The following is an 18114-nucleotide window of genomic DNA, read 5'->3' as shown; positions in this document are numbered from 1 at the left end:
TTTGTCTTACTTAACACTATAGTGTAAGCACTGCTGAGGGCCTCAGAACTGAGCCTGTTTAATATGCACCACAGCAGTTTACCTCTCTGCAGCACAGGACGAATCATTATCTCTGCCACTGTAAACATGTATGTGTTATCAGCCATGTTCAGTGGATATTGTAATGCCTTTCATTACTTCACAAACATCACCGAGAGAATTTGACTTTGAAAACAGTGCTGAAATATGGGATTGCATTCATCTCTACAACATCATTGTATCAGTCTCTGTTGTAATAAAGAAACCTTTTCTTATTATATTTTCTCTCATGAGATCTTTGGCAGTTATTACTCATACTATTAGGATCCATTCTTCATTGATCTTCTCCTATTATACCCAGATCTGAGGCTGTTATATTGTGTTATTTTCTCATTAGATCCATTCTCCTTCTAAGGTGTTTTCTCATCACAAAGTCAGAATGCCAGCTCACCGTGGAGAAAAGAGTAGAGAATAATGGGAAAGACATCCACAAACACCAGGGTGTTTGAGGTTACAAGCTGCAGCGGTCACTGAAATTCTTAATGAAATGAACAGTTAGAAATGGAACTTTTTAAATGTAATAATATATTTAAGAATACACGCAAGAATATTTTGTTGTAACTTTAAAATTTAATTTACCTTCAAAAGTATCATTTGTGGATCAGTTACATCTGCATAGATTCCACAGTATCCATGGAATATGGTCAGCCATAAGTTTATGCTGCTCAAGTGGGAAATGGGAAATAAAGTGTCCAAAAAACCTGCATCAGAATTTCAACATTAAGGAAGAACGAAAGAAAAATCTATTTAATATCATAAAATATCTTAAATTAAAAGTTTGACACTCTGATTATGAACAAGAAGATTCTGCATTTTATCACCATACCAATAAAAACTGAGATATTTCTCATGTGGATCCCTGAGAAGAAATGAAATTAGAGTTGTGACTCTAATGAATGTTTATTCTATGAAACATGGAGAGAATATGAGTGCCTTATAAAGAAAAGAAACAGCAACACAACATAACTCAAAAAGAAGAAAATAAGTAATATAAAAACTGAAGTAGTTAGAAGCAATGGTGAAAGAGCATTAGATAAAACGAGTAAATGTTATGAGCATTGAAATCCATGTTAAAATGTAAAATAATAAACGTTAAAGTATTTAGATGAATTTTGGAAATACATTGTGTTTAATAAGTTTAAAAGAGCATTTGCATTATACATGGTTCCGTTTTACAAGTATCCTGTTTTATTGTGACGGGCTTTGTAAGAGGAAGTGAGTGTGGTTGTGATCGGCAGAAGGACAGAGAAGTTTTGACGGAAAGTGTGTGAAGTTTGTGCAAGTCTGTATGTATGAACTGGACCATCTGCTTGACAGTCTTTGTCGAGACGCACATTTTGCAAACTGCGTGTGAGAAGCTGGGGACATTTCTGCTGAAATCCACCGAGCTCCTCACTTCTGAGCAGTACAGTCCAAGGCTACCACACGTTAGCCCCTACGCGGAGGTTGTATGGGCAACAACACTAGATGTTTAGTAGAGGCTGAAAAAAAGACGTCGCCTGCCGTTACAAAACAACCACTTAAGTGGACCAAAATTGGACGTCCAAACCTGACATATAAAAGACCCCACAGTGGGTTGGCTCAATAGAGCTCTGACGTTTTGTCTGCAGTGCTGAAGAGAAACCTAGGGTTAGGCTTATTTTCCTTGTGATGAATAGAAAGATGTTCTAGCTTTACTGAGTGCTTTTTAATAGAGCAACAAACTATTTTTCCAGGCTAAATGATGATCTTCTAAATTACTCAGACACATTTCCTCTCCAGCTTACGAGTTATCTGCTTTAAGGTACGTGTTTGGGAGTCAAGTACTTCTGATTTCAGGCTTTCTTGGTCAGAGGAGCCACAGTATCCAGAGTCGTATAGAGTGAAGATGTAAAATTATCAACAAGATAAGAATAGAGAACAGAATATAATAGAATAGAAAAGAATAGCACTTTATTGTCATTGCACATGAACAACAAAACTGTGCAGGAGTAAAATAAATATAAATATATGTAAATAGTAAAGACATCAACAATAAATAGCAAACAGGAGAGATATATATAGTCTACAGGAATATATAGAAAACCAGAGGAATGTATAGAAACAATAGAAAGGCACACAATGGAGAGCAAAGTGCTTGGATAATCGACTTCTGTGAGAGCAGAGTTCAGGTCGTTGCTCTGCACTGTTGGCACACAGCATTGCAGGAGATAATGGTAGATGAATTATATCCTTGAACTTAGTTACAGCACTTTGAGAAATCTACAGAATCTACTGTGATGAAATCTATTTTCCACTGCTGTGTAATCCATCATTGTAAATTTAAATGTTTTTAGGTAATGATCAAACAAACGAGGGGGGGGTTTCAGGAAAAACTGCTAAATGTTCACACAATCTAGAGTGTGATTAAAGTGGTGGGTGGGTTCTTTTACATTTTGACAGAAGCCAACTGAGTCTAAAAATCACCCACAATAATTATTTTATCTGAGCTGAGCACTAAATCAGATAAAAACTCTGAGAAATCACAGAGAAACTCTGTGTAAGGCCCACACTGTAAGAAAAAATCCTAATATAAAAGTATTTTACAGTTTTGTTCTGTTCTTCTAGAATATCATTAAATTTACATAAATAGACTGATTTCACATTTCAAATGTAAAATAACATAAAATCACTGTAATGTGATAAAACATAATTTTCTTGTTCTTTAAATGTATCTGTCTGTACATATGCATATTTAGATTGTTAAAATACATTCACAAATGTATCATAATTTCACAAATATGTGTCCGTTACCTGAAAGATTGAACTGTTAAATTCAAATGTGATGCTAATGTCGTGGCTGAAGAGTTGGCAGTTTGTCTCGTAATCAGAAGGTTGCCGGTTCGAGCCCCGGCTCGGACACTCTCGGTCGTTGTGTCCTTGGCCGAGACACTTCACCTACCGCCTACTGGTGATGGCCAGAGGGGCCGATGGTGCGATATGGCAGCCTCGCCTCTGTCCCAGGGCATGCAAGCCATTATTATTTAAACCAACTGTTAACTGTATATTTCTGTATATTTAAGTATTATTATTCATATTGCCGCATTCATTGACCTTGTTTATAGGTAATTTCATTGTTTAATCACATTAAAATGTTCCTAATTTAATGTTTAAAAGCACTTGAAAAAGGCAAAATCCCAGTAAAATTAGGGCAACAAACTGTATTGTCATTACTGAAAATAACCGTATTTTTATGAGAAAGTTATTTTCTGTTATTTTCTCCAGCTGCTGGAATATTACTGTTTTTTTAGGATTTTTTTTTTTTTTAAAGTGCAGGTGGACGATAGATGATAACAAGTAAGACTGGTTTCTGAGTTTTACAGCTGGGGTGGACGAGGCTAAGCATCAGGCTTTCAAATGAATTAAAAGTCTGTCTTGGTCTTTGGTTGATTAATAGGCTGGTGTGAAAAATTGCTGCCACACCGCCCCCTCGGCCTGTGCTTCGAGGTTTCTGGTAGTTAGAATGACTCGGGGGTGTTGATTCATTTAAACTAACATAATCATCCTGCTGCAACCAGGTTTCTGTAAGGCAGAGTAAATCGATTTGTTGATCATTTATTAAGTCATGTACTAACAGAGACTTGGAGGAGAATATTTAATAATCCACATTTCACTGTTTTACTCTTTGGTTCAGATGTGGATACTACATTATTCTTTCTTTGTTATTTGTGGTTTGTTTTTGTTGATTGTAGACACAGTCTCTATGGAGATGGGGTTTGGGGGGGTAGCAGGAGGAGAGAAGCTGCAGGCGTGTAAGACTCCAACTCTGCTTCCTGGTCCCAACTCTGGATAGTCATATTTTAAATTTGGCCAGATTTCTAGAAATGAGAGATGGAACTCCAAGTGTATAGGGGGCAACACCACTTAGACAGCAAGCAATTCAAGGAGAACATGCCTATAAACATGCCACCCCTGGTCCAGTTGGTGGGGAGAAAATTACAGAGTACAGCAGTGTTTTGGCAAAGTTACTCACCGACTTAATATAAATATTAGTGACGCAACAAGATGTCATTACTGCTCTGACCCCTGAAAGACAGTTTACTATGGCCGTTACTGTCTCTAGCTTCACATGTGTCAAAACAGAGTCACCAAAAACCCATTTGTTCCTCGACGGGTGTGTCGAAAACTTGTTCTGACATATGGTATAGAAACTGAACATTATTCCCTGAAAACTCCCTGATATTTACTTAAATAATGAGAATTACAATTAAATTCAGACTCTGAATGTATGAAATAGCCCACGTGTGCTGTTTAGATTACATTTATACCTAAAAAATACAAATAAAATAAAAAGTACAGGTTTCATCAATATTGTTACCAAAGCTGGCAAAAAAAGCGCTTCTTGTGTTAATGAGTTGCATCACGTAAATAATTAAAAACAATAAAACTGTTGATCTCTTGGATTATGTGAAATATGTGTCTTTTCATCACATTAAAGGTTAATCATGTACAGCATTGTGTCCAGTCATTACTGTGTTGGACTACTCATCAAACTAAGTTGTACCTACAGGTTATAGAGCACCATCCTAGAGTATGCATTATGCAGTCTATATAATGTAACGTATGCATGGATTTGTTTGTTTGTTGATAATATGCAGTGTAAACACAGTATATTAATTAGCACAATGGTAAGCTGTAAAAATAGATTGCTCATTTTGTTTGTTGCCAGGTTTGACTTATATACAAATATAGACTTAATCGATTATAAATTCTTTTATCTTTCATGTTTACTGGTTTCAGTTTTACATAAGTGCATAGCATCCCACTACACTTCTCTACTTTGTACTTCTCAGGCTGTGTGACCCCCACACCCCAAACCTAACCTTGACACTAGTATTAAAGCATGAAGCGCTTCCTCACCCCTAACAAGCTGTGGCTAATCGTATGTAAAGCTCTTAGTCTAGTGAAGCCCCTGGGTAAAACAGACACATTTTATAATTGGCAGCACTAGATTAATGCATGACTACACTCTGCCTCCAGAGGAGCTCAGTGCCTCTATCAAAACTCAAAATGTTCTTCCAGCCAATGCCAACTCTTGTTAACCAACTATCAGTGAAGGCTGACTGATGCTTGAATATGTTACTTTGTCACTGCGGCATGTTGCTGTATGACGTTTCTGCAGCAGTAGAGAAATTTCCAGACGGTTTCTGTGCATTCAACAAGACAGGTTTTTTAACAGGAAGGGCAGACACAGAAACCTTTTTTTTTTGTTTCTCTGATGAAGCATAAATATGATAAAGCATCACACACGTTTTTGTTTCTTTCAATCCAAACAGGTCGTTGGTGCAAATATACAGTGTCATGGAAAAAGCACTCTTCCTGATTTCTTAGTTTTGTGCATATTTTTTACACTTACATCTTTGAGACAGTCAATTGTAATGTAATTGCATGTAATTGCAATGTAATTGCCCTTTAAACCTAATAACTGGTTGTGCCACTTTGGTAGCAAGAACTGCAATCAAGCGTCTGCCGATGAGTCTTTCACGTCATTGTGGAAGAATCTTTGCCCACTCTTTACAGAATAGTTTTAATGCAGCCATATTGAACGTCGTTTTTGCTGCCATGCCAAAGCATCTCATTTGGATTTGAGTCCAGACTTTGACGAGGACGCTCCAAAACCTTTATTTTACTTTTGTTTGTTTTTTTAGTTTAGTTTTATGAGCCATTCACAGTCCCTCAGCCATTCAAAGTTCAACTTTCTGGAGTGATTTGAATCATTGTCCTAATGCATAATCCATGAGAGCCTTTAGGCTAGCCAAATGTTACGAGGCTTAAACCTTCCTAAAAGTTACTTTTTTTCTCATCAGTGCACAGAATATTTTCCCCAGTCTTGGGAATCATCAACATGTTTTTTGGCAAAATTGAGATGAACCATTTACTATTGTGCGATCTACTGTACAATATAAAGCGCCTTGAGGCAACTTTTGTTGTGATTTGGCGCTATATAAATAAAATTGAATTGAATTGAACCATGTTTGAAACTCTACCAGGATTGACTTTTACCCTGTAACTCACCTTAGCTGAGGCAAGTGAGGCCTGCAGTTCTTTAGCTTCTGGTTTTGTTTGTTACACACTGAATATGTCACTGCTGGGCTGTTTGGAGTAATTTTCATAGTAATTTTCCCAATAAGCCGGCCACTCCTGGGAATATTCACCACTGTTCGATGCTTTCTCTATTTTTGGATCAATGCTATCATCGAGGTTCGCTGCAGGTCCAAAGCCTTTGTAACCCTTTAAAGATTGACAGATGTCAATGACAATTTGTCGGCTGTTTCTTTAGGTCAAGGTATGATGCTTTTTGACATCTCGCAACATACTTCACTTTGTCAGACAGGTTTAAGCGATTTGATGATTCAGCCAGTCTGACAGTAAACTACAGTCAGCTTTCCAAAACATATGGTTAATCACAGTTTGCTATTTAACGTCTACTTTTTCAGACAGAAAGGTTTGATGGCTTTTAAACCCTTAACAAATGCAGTCATCATTTAAAAACTACATTTTGTATTATTATCTTTATCTAATATTAAAATGTCAAAGTCAGCTTTATTGTCAAAAACCATATGTACAGATTACACACAGAGTACACTAAAACAATATAAAGATAAAAATAAAATAAAAGTCTTATGTACAACACAACACAATACAATCTTACATAAACAACAGTGTTCAACACAATCAGAGTGCTTGTGTGCAAATGTCGGTGGGCCAGTCAGTGAAACATTTGTTCGATGGCCTGTCTGACAAATGTGAAAAAAAGTAATCAGGAATACTTTGCATACCCCCTAATTTTTTGGAAAATCATTCGGCCATTCTCTAGAAAACCATCAGTTAAAAAAGCAACCAAATATAAACTTTACCGGCCTGATAAAGACAAAGATCCAGGAAACTGGAGATGGTGTAGTGATTTGTATTTGTGCCAGTGTCTATTGGGAGGGAAGTGTGTGGGCCCTGATGGATGGATGGATGGCAGGGTGACAGCGAACAGATGGAGGCTCTGATGGATTGCAGCGACATTAAATGTGAAAAAAGGAGGCAGGACCCTCAGTCAGAATACAGGACACACACTACAGTGCTCGTCTTCCATTACAACTATACTGGCATGACTGTTAATCAGAAACACAGTGCAAAAGCAGCGCTTAACGTCAACTTTTAAAACAACGACTTTGTATACAGACGCCACCAGCCTCACTATGAAAGTTTTCACTCTGTCTTATTCTCATGTTTTTGTGTATTTTTCTTTCTCTTATTCAAGCTCAAAGAAAGAAAGACTTTTCTGTTCTAACGAAGAGAAAAACAGTTTTTCCACCTTGGTATCCAAACACCAGCAGAGCAATAGTTAATGAGGGAACCACAAAGATGCATTATGTGCTTATTCTCATCATTACAAATATATTAATTTATTCTGTCCCAGTTACATCCATCATGTGTCTGACCATCCCAACTCTACCCCCCATTTCTGCAGCTCTTTTTCTCCCCTTGCTTGGTAGGAGGGGCTAAAATGGCTTTTTTCATATGTAAGGTTGTCGTTCCCAGCCCCAGATGAGGCTTGCACATATGGAGCCAGTGAAGAGCAAGGTTAAAAAAATCTCAAAAGCTGGAAAGGTTTCAGTAGAAATGTAAAATGTCACAGGGATGTGAATGGGAGCAGAATGTGATTCAGTCATGTCAGTAAAATAAAGGTCATTAGGGACAGCAAATCAGCATAAATGTGGTGTTTTAAATAGTTACCAATAAATAGGTCTGTTATACTTAGGACAGAGACGTGGTTCAATGTAAAAACAAACTAAGTGCCTTCTTGACATTTTGCATAGTCTCAACAAGTATTCTCAGGGGTGAAATTCCCAGGATGGCGTTGTTGGGTTTTCATTAAAGCTTTGAGCTTCCAATCACCGCGCCGCCATTTTGACACCATTGCTTCTTTGCTCTTTTCTGTATTTACTCTCCACCAGCTCGTGCTGCCACATATAGCACCAGACAAAGTTTAAAACAAGGAGCAATTTAAATAGTGTTGAAAGCACCAAGAGCCATGGCAGCAGACTGCTCTGTCCATCAAACGCTGCCATGACTATGTGCTTAGCTGGACTCACTGTGCATCTTGTTTGGAACTGGGACTGGGTGATAGTGTCAAACTAATGCTGCTAAGGAGACTTTCAATATATCAGTGTCATGTCAAGTGATTTCCCCAGGCTGCTCCATGTTTAGAAATGTGGGTCAGCACAATAAAGTCACTGCACCTGAAAATAATAAGACTGATAACTGCTGACCTGCATGTGTTGAATTAATATAAAGCATTAATGGATGATTTTCTGTAGTGTGAGTTAGGAGGACTCATCTGATTCTGAATGTGAAGAGAACCAGAGAGATGGTGATTGACATCAAGGACCAGATGACTTCACAGCACGTCTATCCTGAGACCGGATGTGGCGGAGTACCAGTACCTTGGCATGTACACTGACGGCGGGCAGGACTGGAAGACTCACACGAAATCCATCAACAAGAATGGAGTGACCAGGTTCGCATCTCTCATAGAAGTTCAGGTGGTGCTTGTGTCACAAACACATGTTGTACAAGCATTAAAGAAGTTTAGTGTTTTCTAAGAATGCACTGTACCCTGCTGCGTTCTGCTGAAGACTGCATAATCCAATCAGAAAGGCGGACTCTGTGATTGGCTACAACCAGACATATCTAAAGCTAGAATAGAGAGGAATTAACTGAACAAACTGCTATTCAACATAAATAATCTTGACCATGTGTGAACAGTTTAATTCAGTTCTTCTGTCACAAACACAGACACAGGGAACGTTTCACACGTAACATAACAGTTTTATTATTACTTTAACAGCTGTAGCAGAATTATTTCTTAAATATTGAATAAAAAATTATTTCCTATTATTATACCACTATTTTTAGTAGTAGTATTAACACAGCCATCAGGGAACTAAGAAAAAAATCAATACCTACAAAGCTATTTACATTTACAATAACACAAGGTTAGAGTTAAGCTTACCACCTATGACGACTTAGGGCTAAATCATACTCCATTCTGGATAAGTACGACACTTCTTTGAAGTTTGCTTTAAGTGGATGGCCTCGTATACATGCGTGGTTGGTGCAGTGTAATGGAAATGCTCCATGGACAAAATGCGGTCGCAAAAGAGAGTTAGGCGTGCAGGCATCGAAACAGACCTTTAGGTTCACCATCCCATAATGAACTTCCCATCAGGTGGACCAGAGTGGACACTAACAGACCTGCACATGTGAAAGAAACAAAAAGGAAGTTGAGTTTATTCACATTCTTCACAGGCTTTGCTGCCATGTGTTTTCCATCATCTGTGACTTTATACACATTTTTCCATTAATTTTTCACAATTCTATTCTTTTACTAACAGACAACAGAAACAATCAAAGCAACGAGCAGAACACTGGTTAAACATAGAAACACAACAAACTGGTCGGACAAACAGCTACAAACTACGCACAATTCACAAACCAACCTTTCCATGTGACACTCGTCGGAAGCCTTAATTGAACCATTAGCTATTAGAATGACCCAAACCAGTCACAGACACTATTCCACTGGAAAATAAAAGATAAAGGAAGAAAGGAAAGCAAACAGCTAATCCTTTCTGCTAATTTGTTTTTGGATCAGAAAATGCAGATGATTAAACATTAAACATTCAAATTATATGCACTGCTACTAAGATTTTAATTTATTTAGGGGGGAAGGGGGCAAAGCATCTTTGGGCTATATAACAGCACTACTGAAATCGTGCTCTTAGCTGAATGAATATGGAAAGAAATTAGAGCTCTGCGTGTGTGTGTGTGTGTGTGCAGTGTGAGTGTGTGAGTGTGTGTGTGTGTGTGCTTTTGCCATCTGTTGGCAGAGATCCTACCTTCCATACTGATCACCTTCCTCATAATCACCTCATCAGTCAAAGTTCATAAGTCTCAAATGCTGTGAACACACACACACAAACACACACACGCACACACAAACACACACACTGTCGTTGACAGGTTTTTACATAACTTCACTACAAAAAAAAACAAGAACAAAGAACTTTGGTGGCAGATCAGTAGGTTTATTAACACTGCAGGTTAAATACTCAAAACAATAATCTGGTACTCATTCCTTGTTACTATTTTAAGTAAAATGTTTAAACTATTTAGCTCCAAACATCTCCCTCACATGTCTATATGAGTCTAAGGGTTGAAGAGGCTAAACTACACTGTACTACTGTACACAGTGAGTAATTTGCCTGAGATAGGCCATGTCTGGATGTTGAGGACAGCAGTGGTCTTACCAGCATCTCAGACACTCTCGGCTGGGCCCATAAAACTCTGCTGAACATTTTCGGTAGCTCCAAATCTAAGCAATCTAGCTGGTTGACTGCAGGCAAAAGGAAGTACCTCATTAGAGAGTTGCAACTAGCTCAATCTTCAGTATCACATTTGAAAATGAGATTGATAGGTTTTCCTGTGTTCCTGTATGTTTCATGTAGTTTCCTGTAATCTGTCTTTGTGACTGTGTGTGACCTTGTACATTTGCAATCTGCATAGGGCACAGTGAATCATGCTGAGGTATGCCTGGCACTTACCCAATCGTGGCAGTCGACTTTTAAGCATATGCACATCTAATTTTCTCCTGAAGCTTTGCAGACAAAATGAAATTTCCATAAATTTGAAAGGGAACATTTCCTCCCACTACAATGATGTATTGAACTGCTTATTGAGTTTGAAATACTTTTTAACACCACTGAAAGAAAAGTGCACACTGACCATGAAAACACAGATATACAGACACAGACTACATGCTGAGAAAACAGAAGCAGAGAAAAGTATCAGTACAGTATTGCAGGACTTCAGTCCTCCATGAAATGGAACAGTTTTCTTTCTTTTTCCCATCAAGATGACCGCACAGTCACAAGCTCAGCATATTAAATTTATGTCAGATAATTTTTTGAACAGTGGCAGAGGGATACATTAACACAAGACATTTAATTGAATCTTCTCAAATCTAATTTAACTGCTTTGCTTGGCAGTTTGAATACAAGTCAATATCAACTTGGCAAAGACGTCTCTGTTTTCTTTCCTTTGCCTCACAGCAGCTTTAATGAAGTAATAGAGAGGTGAAAGGACTGCAGTCAATGGGAGATGTGATGAATGATGCTCCATCCTCTTAATAACAGTACTGGACAGGACAGTAGGACCTTAACTGTTTTCTCATTTTCTCCCTGAGCACTGCCGCCTACTCTCAAAGTGTAGCAACTCCCGATGCTTCTACTCAGTCTAATGAGAAAAGAGAGACGAGAGACGAGGCATGGGCTGATAGGTCGGGTCAGGAAACGCAGAGACTTTGTCTGAAGTTAACAATTAATACGTGACCACTGTAGCTGCTTTAAAAACGACTCCTACACGCTTGACTTGTGAGATCAGGTTTTTACGCTGGAGTGAGACTCTCATTAGACCAGGCCTCACAGGCATACTGAAGGCGTGCTCCAGCTCAAACCAACACGCTACTGGGAATTGTGCAGGAAGGAATTTCATACATGCATGTTTATTCTGTGTACATGTACGACCTCACATCTCAGTGGCTATTTGGATAAACTGTTGGCTTAGAACACTTTTTAGACAAAAAAAGCTTTAAAGCACAAAATACATGTCAATGAGAGACAGTGGCAAACACACTGACAGTCTATTTAAATATAGCACTTCTAATCTTAGTAGTTATTGCAGGCGTGTCCAAAGTCCGGTTTTAATTGGCCCGCAAGTAATTTTATAAATAGAATAGAAAATGGCCCGCACTTCAACTTTTGCTTGAGTGTATTGCACTTCTTAGTTTTAACACCAGGGGGAGCTGCTGTTGATCAAGGCAGTTGCTCCACCAAAAAGGACAATCACAGAAGAAATTTACCCCAAGTTACCAAACATGGCAGAACCAAAGAAGCGAAAGGTAGAAAGTGAGTGCAGAAAATTTCAGACACAGTGGGAGAGTGAATATTTCTTCAAAGAATTAAAGGGGAAGTGTGTCTGTTTGATCTGCACTGAAACTGTGGCAGTTATGAAAGAGTATAATGTACGACGTCATTATGAAACCAAACATCAGGCCTATGCATCCTACACTGGTGCTGAGCGAAAGCAGAAATTAAAGCAAAGGGTAGCTCTCCTGCGGGGTCAGCAACAGTATTTTTTTCGTGCTCAAATCGTCCAGAAAAAGGCTCCAATAGCAGCTATGAGGTTGCCCAACTCATCGCAAGACATGGCAAGCCTTTTTCAGATGGAGACCTCATAAAACACGGCCTCGTTAAAGTCACCGAAATAATGTGCCCGGAAAAAGTACCGCAGGACTTCAACAAAGTCAGCATGTCCAGAAATACAGTTGTGCGACGCACTGAAGACTGTCAGCCAACATTAAACTGCAACTGTCTGATAAAGCTGTGCTTTTGACTTTTACTCCATGCGATGAGAGCACCGATGCCACAGACGCCACACAGCTGCTAATTTCTTGCAGGGAGTGGACGAGAGCACGAGCGCTTTAGGTGAGTAAAAATATATTCCACAGTACCCGTGTGTTAATAAGCATGCATGTGCAGGTACACATGCTTCAAATATCAATAATGCGCATCAATTCTGTCACTACCCTGCTTTTGCGCACCACTTTCCTATATGCGTTTTTCTTGCTAACACACAGAGTACACACCGCTGTGCACAGCGCACACACACGCAAAGTCAGCTGATCTCATCTGATGCAGATCTGCTCCTTGATCAAGTGACATTTGTCTGGATTTTTGGCACGAGTGGCGTACGATCAGCACCGCGGCTGGATGGCCTAATTTACATACCCAGCGCAGCTGATACTCACCAGAATAATTTACTAAAATTATATGGACTCCTGTTATTAAGTCCAGTTCAGTCTCTTAATGTTGATAACCGTTTCAAACGAACGTTAACAGGTGTGTTGCTAAGCCTAAGAACTTAAATAACAAGCTTGAAATGTCCCCGTCCCATTTTCCCCTTTATTGTTTTTTCTCTGTGCTGTAAATCTTTTGTCCAAGAAGAAATCTGCTGCTGTTCTGAGAATGAGCTACCAAAGCTTTTTCTGAATAAATCAATAAAGATCCATTTATGGAAAACTGTGATGAAGGCAGTTTTGTCTTTAATTATATTCAACAATATAACACATTTGACCACTTTTAAGTGATTTTTAATACAGTAAAGTTAAGGTTATATACCTAATTTCTAGTAAGTGGCCCAGCCCCTCCTATATTTTTTTGTATGTGGCCCTCAGTGAAAAAAGTTTGGACACCCCTGAGTTACTGTAAATTGCTTTTATAGAGCAAACCACATTCAGCCAGTGCTTTACTCCATCCAATGAGTCTTCAGCGATCAAACGACTTACCGTCAAACACCGGCTCTTCCTCCTGAGCCACAACATCAGGTTATAAAATATAATAAAACCAGAATTTTTGGGAATTTGAAAAACTTTATGTAAATTGAAGATGGCAGAGCAGAAAATGTTGTAAAAATGTGATGATTTGAGATAGAGTGACCTCAGTAGTGAAAATGAAAAATATGCACATATTTATCTCAAATGTTTACTGAGTTTGAATTTGAGTACCATCTGGAAACTCCAGAATTTTGTTTCATTGCGTTGGGACAATCTACTGATATCTTTGTCATATTTGCTCGATCCAACATGACAGCTGTTGTGATCTAAGCACACGGAACATGGAAACAAGACTTTCAAATTCAACAGGAAACATGATGGGACGCACACATGACATGAGCTTGACCACAAGAAACACACGACAGACATGAAACATGACAGGTTAACCACACGAACCAACAAGGGAGACTAAATCACAGAGGGTGATGACACAAAGGGATCAAATAAACGAGCAAAGACTGAGCAACTTAGGAGCTTAAGATAACTAGATGAGCTCAACATAAACAATGAATAACAAAATACTAAGACTCTCAAATCCTAACTAACAATTGCAGCAACAAGAACTTAACATATCTTCATTGCTAATATAAGAAATTCACAACAATACAAAATGAACACAAAATGCTGGGTCACAGACCAAGCCCATCGCACAACTTGGGTCAGAAACGTAGTACCAACCCAGGGTGGGTAAGCCATGTTTTTTTCTTCATTACAACCATGGTGTTGGACTTGGAGGTGTTAACTGTCATCCTAGGAGCACTTGGCTGCCAAGCACCCCAGTGCAAGTTGGAGGTCATGGATCTAGGAATCATCATTAGGCCAGGCATGGGCATCCATATGTTTAAAATATTGTTAAAATGATAGTTTCAAAAACATGTTTGTGAAGTAGACTAAACTGAAAGAGGACCGAATAGATAAATGGATGGAGGATACAGAGATGGATGACTCAGACAGATGGAACAGGCAACTGTAACCTGACCATTGCTTTTATCAGATTTCCTGAGTGTCTTAGTATGCCTATATTTCCTTGTTATGTTACACCACCTTGTGAACACACACACACACACACACACACACACACACTTCCCACCATTGTTTTTGTAATTATACTCTCCAGCTAACTCTCTGTATCAATCCACATTTGAAATATAACACAACACGAGTACGTCTCCTTATGAGGGATGTAATACTTTGGGGTACTTTGACTCGGCTGTGTTACTTCATCCATTTCTGTCACGTTTGACTACAATGTCTATATAATCAACAAAATCAGGACCCAGACAAACAGTTTAGCACAATGTTCAGACTGAATTTGTCCTCATTAGAGGATAAAGCTATTGATCCCTGTGGGGATATTGGGTTGTTATAGTTGTAGATCATCACAGGACACAGCAAAGATTGAATCATCTTGCCAAGCAAGTTAAGGCAAACGGACCACAGAGCCTAGGACATTTGGTTTTTTAAGACAATCTCTAATTTCCTGTCAGGGTTTCTGGGTCATTGACCCAGTATTTTTAGTTCATGTTCACTGTTTATCTCCTGCCTGTTCTCACTTCCTGTTTTTCCCATGTCAGCTTGTGTCATTAGTCAGATTATGTTCAGCCCTGTACTCACCCGTTTCCAATCATTGTCATCATTCAACCTGTGTATTTAAGCTCCTCGGTTTCACCAGTTCTTTGTCGTGTCATTGATGTTCGTGTGATGTTATGTTGTCGTTCCCGTTAGTGTTCTCTCAGTTCAGTCAGCCATTCAGTTGTCCAGCCAGTCACTGTCCGTTCACCCTCTGTTCATCCACTCCTTATAATAAACCTTCACCAGTCTTCACCTACCTGCGAGTCCTGCGTTTGGGTTCCTTCTTCCTCGCCTCCACACAAAACCTGACAGAATGACACAACCCCGCGTTGTGGACCCAGCGGACTCGGAACTCTTTGAGCGGCAGGACGCAGCGCTCTCCACTTGGGCGGAGAAGCTCAGGTGGAAACAGCGGCTCTTCTCAGAGAGGGAGCACATCTTTGAGGGGACTCGTCTGGCTCTGGGCGGGCCTCGGAGACGCCGCGGTTCTCCACCTGCTGCCTCACCTGCATCGGAGCATTCACCGCGGAGAGTGGGCATCACAGGCCAAGCTTCGGCTGCTCGCTCTCCCGCCACTCCGCTCCTCGCTCGCCCGCCAGCCGTTTCCCTCACCGGCTCTTCCACTTCGCCACGACACAGCGGCTATGCCTCCCACCTCAGCTAAACGGAGGCTCCCGCGCCAGAGGCTCAGCTGTTCACCCCGCCCGCTTCCTCTTCCCGGAGAAAGCGGCGCACACGCCGTCATAAATTGGACTATTCTCAGCAACTCCCGGTGGTGAGTTCCAGTGACTGTTTTCGACACCCTTCATCCAATTGTTCACTCAAAACGCATAACGGACTCATTTCTGATTCATGGGGAACTTCCCTCCTAGAGGATGAAGTGGACTGGGAAGATTTTTTCTGCTCTGCTCCCCCAAAGACTGTAAATAGTGGTGGCAGAAGGACCAGAATAAAACCCGATAGACCAGTCAGTATCACTCACCCAGTCATTATTTCCACTCCCATCAGTTAGCCTACACCCACACCTGTGCCAGCCTGTGCATCCCCACTCCAGTCAGTTCCCTCACCTGCTGTTCAGCTGCCACTCCAGTCAGTTCACACGCCTGCTGTTCAGCCTCCAGCCCAGTCAGTTCACACGCCTGCTGTTCAGCCTCCAGCCCAGTCAGTTCCCTCACCTGCTGTTCAGCTCCCAGTCCAGCCAGTTCACTCGCCGGCTGTTCAGCTTCCACTCCAGTCAGTTCACTCGCCGGCTGTTCAGCTTCCACTCCAGTCAGTTAATTCGCTTGCTGTTCAGCCTCCAGTCCAGTCAGTCCAGCCTGCTCCAGTCCAGTCAGTCCAGCCTGCTCCAGTCCACCCTGTAGCCCAGTCTGCTCCTGTCCACCCTGTAGCCCAGTCTGCTCCTGTCCTCCAGTCCCCTGTAGCTCAGTCTGCTCCTGTCCTCCAGTCCCCTGTAGCTCAGTCTGCTCCTGTCCTCCAGTCTCGTCGTCTCCAGTCTTTTCCTGTTCCCCAGTCGCCCGTCCTCCAGCCTGTCCAGTCTGTCATCCAGTCAGTTCAGTCCGTCGCCCAGCCTTCTGTAGCCCAGTCACTCATTCACCGTCCTGTTCAGTTCCTGGACCTGCAGCCACAGCATCCAGAGCCAGCTGTGAGCTCTCCCGCTCCTCAGCCAGGGGTTTCCGCACCCGCTGGCCCGGCCGCTCCTCAGCCAGGGGTTTCCGCACCCGCTGGCCCGGCCGCTCCTCAGCCAGGGGTTTCCGCACCCGCTGGCCCGGCCGCTCCTCAGCCAGGGGTTTCCGCACCCGCTGGCCCGGCCGCTCCTCAGCCAGGGGCCTCCGCGCCTCCTGGCCCTGCCTGTCTCCAGCCAGGGGCCTCCGCGCCTCCTGGCCCTGCCTGTCTCCAGCCAGGGGCCTCCGCGCCTCCTGGCCCTGCCTGTCTCTAGTCAGAGGCCTCCGCGCCTCCTGGCCCAGCCTCCGAAGCTGTTGCTCCGTCACCGCCGGCTCCCATGCCGTCGCCTGGTCCAGCCTCGGCTCCAGCTTCTGCTACGCCTGGTCCAGCCTCGGCTCCAGCTTCTGCTTCGTCTGGTCCAGCCTCAGCTTCGCATGGTCCAGCTTCTGCCTCTGCGTTAGCCTCGCCTGGTCCTGCGGCTGCCACGCCGTCGCCCAAGCCACGTTCTGGACGTCGCCGCCGTCTTCCTCACGGCCGCCCACCGGACCTTCTCAGTGGCCGCCGCCGTCTTCCTCGTGGCCGCTCACTGGTTCTTCTCAGTGGCCGCCGCCGTCTTCCTCGCGGCCGCCCACCAAATCACCTCCAGCATCACAGCCGGCCACGTGGCCGCCCACCAGAACTGTCTCGTCTCGGCCACCGGCCACGTGGCCACCCACCAGAACTGTCTCGTCTCGGCCACCAGCCACGTGGCCGCCCGCCTGGACTGTCTTTGTTTTGGACTCCGTCCCTCCGTCCTAGACCCCCTCCGCCCGCCCTGTCTTGGTTTTTCTTTCTTTTGGCCGTCGGGTGCCGGCCTTGAAGGGGGGGGTACTGTCAGGGTTTCTGGGTCGTTGACCCAGTATTTTTAGTTCATGTTCACTGTTTATCTCCTGCCTGTTCTCACTTCCTGTTTTTCCCATGTCAGCTTGTGTCATTAGTCAGATTATGTTCAGCCCTGTACTCACCCGTTTCCAATCATTGCCATCATTCAACCTGTGTATTTAAGCTCCTCGGTTTCACCAGTTCTTTGTCGTGTCATTGATGTTCGTGTGATGTTATGTTGTCGTTCCCGTTAGTGTTCTCTCAGTTCAGTCAGCCATTCAGTTGTCCAGCCAGTCACTGTCCGTTCACCCTCTGTTCATCCACTCCTTATAATAAACCTTCACCAGTCTTCACCTACCTGCGAGTCCTGCGTTTGGGTTCCTTCTTCCTCGCCTCCACACAAAACCTGACATTTCCAATGTGTAGATATTTTGTTGGTGAGAAAACTACAGCAGACAGATTTGGGAGAAGTTTCG

This window comes from Oreochromis aureus, linkage group 2, assembly GCF_013358895.1.
Source record: "Oreochromis aureus strain Israel breed Guangdong linkage group 2, ZZ_aureus, whole genome shotgun sequence".
NCBI classification, from domain to species: domain Eukaryota; kingdom Metazoa; phylum Chordata; class Actinopteri; order Cichliformes; family Cichlidae; genus Oreochromis; species Oreochromis aureus.
This window is presented reverse-complemented; position numbering follows the sequence as displayed.